This window comes from Rattus norvegicus, chromosome 5 (assembly GCF_021556685.1).
Source record: "Rattus norvegicus strain SHRSP/BbbUtx chromosome 5, alternate assembly SHRSP_T2T, whole genome shotgun sequence".
Lineage (NCBI taxonomy): Eukaryota > Metazoa > Chordata > Mammalia > Rodentia > Muridae > Rattus > Rattus norvegicus.
In genome coordinates, this window is record NC_141538.1 from 11360224 (window position 1) to 11368139 (window position 7916).

At 45.6% G+C, this 7916-nt stretch overlaps 1 non-coding gene across 1 annotated transcript; it reads right to left on the minus strand.

The window, feature by feature from the left end:
* Positions 1 to 4920: 4920 nt before the first annotated feature.
* LOC148005623 (signal recognition particle RNA) lies at positions 4921 to 5212 on the minus strand. Its single transcript, XR_015621526.1, has one exon.
* Between the last annotated feature and the right edge of the window lie 2704 nt (positions 5213 to 7916).

Genomic DNA, 7916 nt, shown 5'->3' on the forward strand with positions numbered 1-7916 from the left:
AGTGACTGCCCACCTCTCTAAGTTCCCATGATGTGTCCCTGCCACGCCACCCCATGCAATGGCCACCACCCATCTCACAGTTTGCTGTCACAATTACCAGTAACCCAGTAAAATCAAAACTCTTGAGGCTTGTAATTTACCGATCAGATTTATGTCAGTAAATTTTTGCCCCACAAAATGTCCACACGATAAACCAATTGGTGTTGATATAAACTTCCTACCTAGATAAGACAAATTGTCCTGTAATTACCCATCCCTTATAAGATATTCAGAGCTACCTGTGGCTATTCGAAGCCACACAGATCTGGGTTGTCCTCTCCCTCCATCTTCCCTCTCTCTCGTCCCATCTCCAAAATTCTTAGCCCGCCTTTCTTTTTTGCTGCCCAATCACAGGCCTTGCCTTATCCTGTGCCCGCCCTCACCCGCACATAGACATCAACCCACATAATCTTGGCTCTTTTCTTTTTTATGAAATACAACAAACAACGTATGTTTCCCCCTACTCTTTGTAATTGGGTCTCCTGGGAAGAACAAAGGGAGAATAGCCACCAGCTGGGACGTATCAGCCAGGTGTGGGAACTCCCACAGGAGTTCTGGCACTCAGGAAACTGAGGCAGGAGAATCACCTTGACTACAGGGCCATCCTGGACTACAGAGTAAGACCGGGTTTGTTTTTCTTTTTTTAAAATTTTATTTATTTATTTATTTATTATGTATCAGTACACTGTAGCTGTCTTCAGACACACCAGAAGAGGGCATCGTATCTCATTACAGATGGTTGTGAGCCACCATGTGGTTGCTGGGAATTGAACTCAGGGCCTCTGGAAGAGCAGTCAGTGCTCTTAACCACTGAACCATCTCTCCAGCCTGGTTGTTTTTTGTTTGTTTGTTTTGTTTTAAAAAGAAAGAAAGAAAAGAAAATGGGCAAGGTGTCTCAAGGCTGCTGTGGGTGTCTGGTCTACATGGCTATTGTGTAGATGAACCTGTCCCATGTCGGTGATCACAGACCACTCAGATTGAGTCTTAGCCATTTCAAACACTATCACTGCATCTGCCCACTACAGATGAGACCTGAAGAAAATGGTAGGAAGCCACTTGTCTCAGAGTTAAAGCCAAGCCTGCTCCTTCAAAGGCCAGACTCTTTTAACAGACCACCAGACCATTGCTGGACCTGCTTTGAGAGGAACCTTACCCTATCAACCACCCATTTGTTCATTGCAACCACAAACTCACATTAATATTCGTAATCCAGGTGGAAGTGCTCCCTGGACAACCCTAACCAGGAGGGATGTGTCCTAGCCCTGCTCAGGGATCTATTGACGGCCTAGGCACTCGCTTCACCTCTACCCATAACGCATATCCATCAGGGCAGCAAATTCAATATGGAGCAGATGTCTGCAGAGGGCTCCCAGCTATAGTGCGGCCCCCTGTGCGAGCAATATATGTCTCACAGGTGAACAGCCATGACAGATTTTCCTCTGGGGAATTCCTTGCTGCCTTGACTAGGGCTGAGTAATTGACCCTAATGGGAATGCGCCCTGTTGTTTTAGGACAGTTTTAATTCATGTTAATTAACTCAGAACAATGGTCTTTTGGTAAGGTCCTGGCCTCGTGTAATTAAGCAGCCTTCCTTGGCTCCTAGCTCCAAATACATTGCCTAAAACATTCTCTTAATATTTAAATGTTATTTTAAGTTCAAACAGTAAGACAACTCAATGTTGTTCTTCTTCTTTTTTTTTCCCATTCACTGGATTAATCAAATGAGGTGTTTTGTTATTTGATCTTGAATAGCAGAAAACAGAAAGAAGTTTATTGTTGTTTCTAATTGTCACTGTGCATGCATGCCAAGTACATTCTATTCTAATGCACCTCGCACTAACTGGCTACTTTAAGAGCTGTTTCTTTCCATTTGGTTCCTTTGGGGAATTTTGGCCTACACATGTCAGTTTGACGGACATAGTTTCTTGAGCTGATTGCTGAAATCCTTAGTTTACTTCTTCCGGAGTTAGACTTCACTCTCTCGCTCCAATAGTGAGCTGAATCTGCTGATAACAATGAGAAGACTAGGGGCTGGAGAGATGGCTCAGCGGTTAAGAGCACTGACTGCTCTTCCAGAGGTCCTGAGTTCAAATCCCAGCAACCACATGGTGGCTCGCAACCATCTGTAACAGGATCTGATGCCCTCTTCTGGTGTGTCTGAAGACAGCGACAGTGTACTCACATATGTAAAATAAATAAAAATAAATCTTTGAAAAAAAAAAAAACAATGAGAAGACTAAGAAAAGACCACCAAGGCAGCTCATCGGAAACAGAATTTAAAAAGTGCACTGGAATCCCAACTGTGAGCTGATACAGTCCCAGTGGCTTAATAATATAGATGTTAGAGATGAACAAACTCGTATCCATTCACCAACTCCTGAGTGTGGAGCATGGGCCAAGTAGTTTGATGTCTGGGGTTTAAGGTCTTCATCTATATGGTACAGTAATTATGTCACCAAGTATTAGAAGAATTAGCATATGTATGCTGGATTCTCTTTGATAAATATTCCCTTAAGCATGTTGAAAGCAAAATAAAAACAATTATATGAGTGTTACTGATGGTACGCATGAATGATTTTCAAAAACCTAGATCATCAGGGTCACCTGGAAACGTGTATAAATGCACGGTCTTTAAATACAGAAATAGAAATGTGTGTTCTTGCGAACCAGAGAGCTCTCAGCGTTAAGTCTGAGAACCATTGCTCTGAATCTGCCCAGGTCTTACAGTAAAGCAGAGGGTGAAGTTCAGGACCCAGGTGGCTTTGTTTCCAAAGCTACTCATGGGAGGAAAGCATCAGACTAGAGTATGTCTGCTTACAGACCACACAGTTGCTTTGCTGTGGGAGACTGGGGACTGTGAAGGTTTCCCCTGCTGGGAAGAGACGCCATGACTAAGGCAACTCTTACAAGGCTAGGGCTGAATTTGGGCTGACTTCAGTGTCAGTCCATTATCACCATAGCAGGAAGCTTGGCAGCATGCGGGCAGACGTGGTGCTGGAGGAGGAGTTAATTCTTTAAAATAGCAACTCTCCCTGCTTGCTGGACTGAATGTCCCTGGGCAGCCTGCATGCCAATGACAACTTAGATCTGACCCCTTTCTTCGCTGCCCACAAGCCTGAAGGCCAATCCAGAACAGGACCCTTGAGCATAGGAAAGTGTCAGCTATTGCAGTCCTATCTCCAAAATGTCTCTTGGCATTGGATGTAGTAAGAAGGGCGTCCCCTGGGACTGGAGCTATGTGAGCTGCCACAGGCGTGCTGGGAATCGAACCTGAGTCCTGTAAGGGCGGCCAGTGCTGAGCCGTCACTGGCTTTCTAATAATAGGTAGCAACCTGGGAATCCGTGTCCACAAAGAAATAAAAGCAGCTGCTCATTTGTCAAGTTTTAAATTCCCAAAGGAAGGGGCTTGGTAGTGAAGGTGCCCTGTGAAGCTGGCCTGGAGGTGCTCTACAATCTCAGCATGGAAGCCCCCAAACCTCGTCAAACCCTGTGGGCGGCGAAAACTTGAGAATCATAAGATAAAAGGACCCAGACTTTGGTTAGGAGATACAGGCCTGTAATCCCAGCACTTAGGAGGTAGAGGCAGGAGGATCAGGAGCTCAGAGTCATCCTTGGCTGCATGAGTTGGAGGCTAGCCTGGGACCCTTGAAAGCCGATCTCAGAACAAGAAAAGAATGGCACCCAAGATAAGTAATGTCCATTGTTAGTGTCGTTCCTTTTTGAGACAGGGTTTCTCTTTTTAACAGCCCTGGCTGTTCTGGAACTTACTATGTAGATCAGGCTGGCTTCGAACTCACAGAGACTCACCTGGCTCTGCCTCCTGAGTACTAGGATTAAAGGTACATGCCACCGTCACCTAGCTTAAAATAAATACTTTTAACCAGGGAGATTTTTCTGGTGGGTCTGTTATCTAGTAAAGATGAGTTAGTAACCTGGGGTCAAGAAAATGAGATTACGGGGCTGGGGATTTAGCTCAATGGTAGAGCGCTTACCTAGGAAGCGCAAGGCCCTGGGTTCGGTCCCCAGCTCCGAAAAAAAGAACCAAAAAAAAAAAAAAAAAGAAAAAAAAAAAGAAAATGAGATTACAAAACTGAAAAAAAATTACAGCTTTTTTTTTTTTTTTACTCAAGAAAAGTTCTCTGTGTATATATGCCATGTATATGTAGGCACTTCATAGGCCAGAAGATAGTTTCATCAGACTGGAGCAGGGGGAGTGAAGGGCTGGAGGCGGGGAGTGGTGAAGGGCTAGACTTGTCTTGTGACCCTCCCGACCCTCCCTTCCCTTCTCCAAGGGAAGACTCAACAGCTTTATTTTCATAGGCTTGCCTATCTCTGTGTTTCTGGCTATACTGTTTCTATGAGACTGGAGACCAATCAGTAAATGTAGCAGAAGGGAGGGGGATGGCGTTACCGTCAGATCGGTGCAAAAATAAAAGCTGCTATAGGGAAGGCTTTAATGAAACCAAACCACTTAAATAAAAATAGTAGAAGGGCAGGGTGTGGTGCTGCACACCTTTAATCCCAGCACTTGGGAGGTGGAAGCAGGTGGGTCTCTATGATTTCAAGGAGGCCTGGACTACCTAGGGAGTCAGATAGTCCGATAGACTGTGTAAAGACCCAGTCTCCAAAAACAAACAAGGAGACCTGAGGGAAGGGAGTGGTTGCCCAAGCACTGGGCTACCTGCTTAGTTCCAGGCCAGCCAATAGTATGTTGAAACTCTCTCAAGATCAAAGACACACGCGCGTGTGCGCGTGCACATCAAGCAAACAACCCAACAATAAGAACAAAGGGCAAGTCACAGGACCATCGACTCTAGACTGTAGAAGTAGGTCCCCACCCCCACCCCCGCTCTTTCTGAGAGAGAGAGAGAGAGAGAGAGAGAGAGAGAGAGAGAGAGAGAGAGAAAGAGAGAGAGAGAGAGAGACTCACTAAATGGCCCTGCACCACTCTGCCCATTTTTGACCTGCTCCGTTTCCGACCTGGGCCGGTTCACCGCTCCTTAGGCAACCTGGTGGTCCCCCGCTCCCGGGAGGTCACCATATTGATGCCGAACTTAGTGCGGACACCCGATCGGCATAGCGTACTACAGCCCAGAACTCCTGGACTCAAGCGATCCTCCTGTCTCAGCCTCCCGAGTAGCTGGGACTACAGGCGTGCGCCACCGCGCCCGGCCACTCTGCCCATTTTTAAAAAGTTTTGGCTTTGGTAGCTTTTAACAATTTTATTTATTTACTTAGGTACGCATGTGTTCAGATACATGTGTACCACAGCCCAGCGTGGAAATCAGACTACAGCACATGGGTCAGTCCTGTCCCTCTACCTATTGTGCCCCAGGAGTTGATTCAGGTGACAGCAAATATCTTTACCTGCCGAGCAGCTCTCACAGGCCTCTGTTTTGATTTTAGTTTATCGCGATGGGATGTCAAGTGGCCAGTCATCAAATCACTGCAGAGCTAAGGATAGCCTTGAACTCCTTAACCTCTGGCCTCTACTTCCTTATCTGATGCTTGTAAAGTTTACTTTCGTCATTTTAACTTATGTGTATGTGTGAAGGAGTATGTGTATGCAGGTGATGTGCCCAAGAACTCAGAAGAGGGAGCTGGAGAGATGGCTCAGTGGTTAAGAGCACTGACTGCGGGGTTGGGGATTTAGCTCAGTGGTAGAGCGCTTGCCTAGCAAGCGCAAGGCCCTGGGTTCAGTCCCCAGCTCCGAAAAAAAGAAAAAAAAAAAGAAAAAAAAAGAGCTCTGACTGCTCTTCTAGAGGTCCTGAGTTCAATTCCCAGAGACCACATGGTGACTCATAACCATCTGTAATGAGATCTGATGCCCTCTTTTGGTGTGTCTGAAGACAGCTGCATTGAACTCACATACATAAATAAATCATTTACAAAAAGAAGAACTCAGAAGAGGGCCTTGTGTCCCCTGGAGACGGAGTTACAGGCAGTTTGCTGTAGATGCTGGGAATAAAATTCTGGTCCTCTGCAAGCACAACTGTCTAGCCATAATAGGAACCTTAAGAATATTTCTGAATATTTATTTAACGTGACGAGTAGATGGCAGAAGTGGACCAAGCCACTGAGCTGTGGGGTCCTAAAGAGAGTGCATAGCTGGAATTCCTAGTGCCTTCCTTTTCCTACTGCCCTACACGCTGGGCGACTGGGCACTGCCCGGAGAGGAGCCTCATATTTCAGAGTGTTTATCCTAGCCCCTCTCTAAGTGGCTAGCTGTCAGTTTTCATTTCTGCTGCACCTTTCTTCTTGGAGAGCTGATAACCACTGATGACATCGTACCTGTGATCGATTCCCTAAGAGCCCAGGTGGGGGTAGGGGGTAGGGGGTGAGGGGGTTGTTCTAAGGTAGCTCTGGGCTTTTAACGGCATGGGATCATAAACACCCCCATAAAAGGTTTCATTCAATAACAATCTTTGCCAAAGCAAATGGGTTTCAGTCTCTCACCCACAGACTGGATTCAGGACTCATCACCAGTGCTGTGCCCAGTCTGCCTCTGTGTTCTGTAGTGATTCCTTTACTGAAAAGCTGCGCTCTTTAGAACACCCGAGGAAAGTCTGAGTTTGGCTACTGTACATATTAGTGAATTTGTGCCTAATGCTGTCACCAGCATTCTCTGAGTTTAGTGCTAATTCAATTAATGATTGTCTGATAAGTGGCTAAAAAGCTGATGGACAGAAATGGGCTTACCTGCTATAATACAGAGTGAGTTGAATTCTTTCTTATTCCTGACAGATTCAAATCATCCGTGCCCTGTAAAGCACTTTATATTTACCAACTGCTTCTTAGGAAATAAGCATCATATCATTTCTTTCATTCCCTCTTTCCCTCCCCCACTTCAGAAGACTCACGCCAGAACTCACTCTGATCCTCCTGTCCCAGTCCCTCAAATGCTGGGGACTGTGAATGTGTTCTGCTACAACTGGCTAGTTTCTCTTTTATTGTTTTGAGACAGGGTCTCTGGTCTGGCAGACCTGGAACTTAAGCTCATTGTGATCCTCCTTCCTCAGCCTCCTGAGTTCTGGGATTAAAGATATGTGCTACCATTCCCTGCCTGGCTAAATTTCTTCCTTCCTTTCTGCCTTTCTTTCTTTCTTTCTTTCTTTCTTTCTTTCTTTCTTCCTTTCTTAGATTTATTTATTTATTTATTTATTTATTTATTTATTTATTTATTCCCTGTATGTGAGTACACTGTAGCTCTCTTCAGACACACCAGAAGAGGGCATCAGATCCCATTACAGATGGTTCCCATGTGGTTGCTGGGAATTGAACTCAGGACCTCTGGGAGAGCAGTCAGTGCTCTTAACCGCTGAGCCATCTCTCCAGCCCTGGCTAAATCTGAAGGCAGATCCTTCACCAAACTGTGGGTTCCTTACAGGAAAGATTTCCCCGATTCTCCTCATCCTCCCTCTATTGGACCATGGTGATTGGCAGGATTAGGTTTGCCAGGGAAGATTTAGGATTCCTGTGGGACTAGTAATTCCCAAGGTGATTGGGAGAACTGAGTTGATGTACCGCTGGGTTTTCTGAGATTCCAGTTCTGAACTTGAATTGCCATTCTGTTCCGTTGGGAGGGAAGATGTGATACCCTTTTCAGGTGTACAAATACACAAACACACATTTAATTAAAAATAAAAGTCAAATCTTTTAAAAGATGGGTTTAGTGGTGAATGCCTTTAATCGCAGCCCTCGAAAGGCAGAGGTGGGTAGATCTCTGTGAGTTCCAAGCTAGCAGGATCAACACAGTGAGTCCAGGTGAGACCCTGTCCCCCTCCTCCAAAGCAAGTAAGTAAATGAGTAATTAAAGGTATCCGCAGTGCAGTGCCCTTTGGCTTCATAGAAAGCAGCAGGAAGCTGAGGTGCATTTG